Genomic DNA, 3,816 nt, shown 5'->3' with positions numbered 1-3,816 from the left:
AAGTTTTAAAGTTTGAGGTCTTATATTTAAGTCTTAAACATTTTGAGTTGATTTTGGTATATGCAAGAGGTACGGGTCTAAATTGTTCTACATATGGATATCCAGTTTTCCCAGCACTGTTTATTAAAGAGGCTGTCCTTTTCCCAATGTATGTTCTTGATACCTTCGTTGAAGATCAGTTGGCTGTAAGTACTCAGATTGATTTCTGGGTTCTCTATTCTGTTTTACTGGTCTGTGTTTCTGTTTTTATGCCAGTACCATGCTGTTTTGGTTACTACAGCTTTGTAGTATAATTTGAAGTCAGGTAGTGTAATGCCTCTGGCTTTATTATTTTTTTTGCTCAGGATTGCTTTGGCTATTCAGGGTCTTCTGTTGTTCCATATGAATGTTAGGGTTATTTTTTTTCTATTTCTGTGAAGAATGTTATTGGTATTTTGATGGGGATTGCATTGAATCTGTAGATTGCTCTGGGTAGTATGGACATTTTCACAATGTTAATTCTTCCAGTCCATGAACATGGGATATCCTTCCACCATTTTCTATTCCCTTTAATTTCTTTCAGCAGTGATTTGTAGTTGTTATTGTAGAGATCTATTATCTCCGTGGCTAAATTTATTCTGAAGTATTTTATTTCTTTTGGTAGCTATTATAAATGGGCTTGCTTTCTTGATTTCTTTTTCTAATAGATATTTCACAGTTAGTGTATAAAAATGTTACTGATTTTCATATGTTAATTTTGTATCCTGCAACTTCCAAAGGCATGCCTTTAAATCTTAGTTCCATCACTTACTAACTCTTTGAACTTTGTGAAGACACAGACTCTCTGAGTCTGAATGTTCTTCTCTGTGAAATGAAAATATTGTATCCACCTCACTGGGCTGTTATAGGGATTAAATAAGGTGATACATGTTTAGTAAGCGCTGGTTGATACTGTTGTGGTTCTTATTATTAATATCATTATTATTATTTTATCCCTAAGTAGTCTTTTTGTCATTCTTTTTTTTTTTTTTTTTTTGTCTTTTGTCTTTTTCCGTGTCCGGCAATGGATCGCAACCCTCAGTGTTGCCCCTGTACTGGACCGGGGACTGGCAACAGGACCGCAACCCTCGGCGCTGCTCCTGCGCCTCGCTCAGCCAGTGAGCAGGAACCGGTCTGCATGTGGGATCCGAACCCTCGGGTGGGAGCGCCGCCGCGCTTCCCAAGCGGCGCACCTATCCAGTGCGCCACCGGGCCAGCCCCCTTTTTGTCATTCTTGAGGCTCAGCTCAAGTCTTCTGGTTGGTTGTGCATGTCTACTTCATCTTCAACACTTTTGTCTACTTTTCGTAGGTAGCTCCTCTGATCTGTCACCATCTCAGGAGAAAGAGATCTCTCCCACCCTGGGACTCTTATAGTATTTCTTGATGTCCTTGTGATTCTACTTCTCTCACTCTGTTTTGTATCCTAATTGTGCACTTTTCCTAACTTTTATCATGTGGGGAAGTGGCCCTGTTCTGTTTCATTATGACTTCCTATGTGCCTAGAACAATGTTTGGATGTAAAAGTGTTCACTTGATACCAATTGAACAACCTCATGAGTAACGGCAAAGGTCATGACTTTGGCCTTCCCAGTTCACTCCCCCTGCTCTGTAGGGACAGTTACTGGGCAGTGTCCAAGGGGCACAAGAATGGCAAGAGAGAGAGTCAGAGAGGTCACGCTTGCTTCAATTCCATTTACAGCCACCTCTTATACATATGTTTATTTTCAGAGGATTTTTACACTAAGTGGCCCTCAGCCCATTCTCCTTTAGCCATGAATGAACATAGAAATTTTGTACTTGTCCAACAGAAAGGTGTTCCTTGTGATTTATTTATTTATTTTTAATGATTATGAATGAAGGAGAAAAAAAACTAGCATGGTTTAACTCAGCTTACATGGTGATTGTGGCAACAGTGACATGGAGAGAACTCTGAGAGGCAGAATCTCCTTTTTCTCTGGGCTTGGACTCATGAATTTGGGATAGTGAGAAAGAATTAGTAGAAAGCTGCTGCTTGCTTTCTTAGCAGCTCTAGGCCCCGCTGGATGTGAAGACGTGAAGGTGAGAAAGGCACCATGATGATCATGCTCATTAGTGCGGTGTGTGAAGAGCTTATCGCCTTTCATCAAGGCCTTGGTGAATCCTCACATCGTCTCAAAAATGTGTAGAATTTAGGTACTGACGTATGTCTTCACTTTTCAGTTCTCAAAGTAAAAAGGTAGATGGAAGTGGGGAATAATTTAAACAAACCAGTTTAGCAAATAATCAGGCATGAGAGCTCAGCATTAATTCTCAAAGGGTGTAATATTTTACACCTGAAGATGTATATGGTGATGGTCGTGGGGAAGAAAATATCAATTAGAACTTCAGTGCCAATGTCAATGTGAATGTTGGTTATTTATTTATTTATTTTTGACATTTTTCTAGAATGATAGGCTTAGAAATAACATCAAGGATTATTTAGTATGTTCTCATACTGATGGGCAGAACAGCACCTTGGAAGAAAGTTGATATGGAATGAATGCTGCTAAGTCATGGGAATTAGGCATGAAAAGTATCAACAGCATTAAATAAGGTTAATTGTAAGGAACAAATTTGTGTTGGTACTGACTTTTAAATCTCGCCATTCTGGTACGGGCGCGACACTGAGGGTTGCGATCCATTGCTGGTCACGAAAAAAGACAAAAAGGGAAAAATAAATAAATAAATAAATAAAATCTCGCCATTATCAGCTTCTTACATGGGAGAAAATAATGTTGATTTTTTTTTTTCAATGAACCTGCAGATCCTCAGGGTTAAACTCTCCCTTAGGCCTCTGAATAGTTGTCAGGTAATTCTGGGTAACTTGCATATTTTTCTGGAGAGGGTTAGACCAAACTAGTGAGTGACAAGCTAAGTTCTGAGTTCAATCACACTCTCTTGTGAAATCACAGAAGAAATCACTAATATGCAGAAGCTTCTGAAGTATGGGGATTTGACAACATACTGGGCACAGTAGTCCCTGGTACAGCATTAAATATGCTTGTTAAATAAAATTATAGGAGGACTAAGCTCCTGTACTTGGCCCCCCAAAACCAGACTAAAAATCAAAACGGTGTCATCTCCGCTAAGTTCCATGCCACGAAATCTAAACCAAGTTGTGGTCTGACCTTCTGAAAAATCAGGAGAGAGAGAAAATAGCCAATTTCCCAAACAGGCCACTTTAAATCTTCAACAGGCATTATAATGAAGTTCCCTCTGCTTTAATTCTTATGCAAAAAGGATAGACTGAAGTAAACTGATCTCAAATATTGTTATTTTTCTATTATTCCATCTCCCTCTCCCCACCTTACAAGGAAAGTAATTTTGAAATGACCAATCCTCTTTTTGTTCTTCGTTTCTGCTTTCTTAAGCCTTTTCTGCCTATAAAACCAACCTCCTCTGCTCAGCTCATTGGAACACTTATTCTATTGTATGGAATGATTCTAGAATCATGATAAAGACAATTGAGAACTTTAACTAAATTTGTTGTAATTTTGTCCTTTGACATTTTTAAATGAGACAACCAGAGAGACAAACTGAACTGACTCATCAGTTCAGTCAAATAAGCAGTAGGATTTTCCCTGTAAGTTACATTGGAATTGACCAATTCAACCAAATTGACAGTAGTGGCCAGCTGTTTTGGTGATAGGATAACATTTCCCCATTGTACTTAACATTTTAAAAATTGCAGAGGTAATTCATGTTCCGACATGTACATAATAAATGCTTGCCCATAAAACCACTACTAACACATGGTATAGTATGAGTAATTTGATTCT

This window comes from Galeopterus variegatus, unplaced genomic scaffold, assembly GCF_000696425.1.
Source record: "Galeopterus variegatus unplaced genomic scaffold, G_variegatus-3.0.2 Scaffold2291, whole genome shotgun sequence".
Taxonomy (NCBI): Eukaryota; Metazoa; Chordata; class Mammalia; order Dermoptera; family Cynocephalidae; genus Galeopterus; species Galeopterus variegatus.
The sequence above is the reverse complement of the archived record's forward strand: the minus strand, read 5'-3'. Positions refer to the sequence as shown.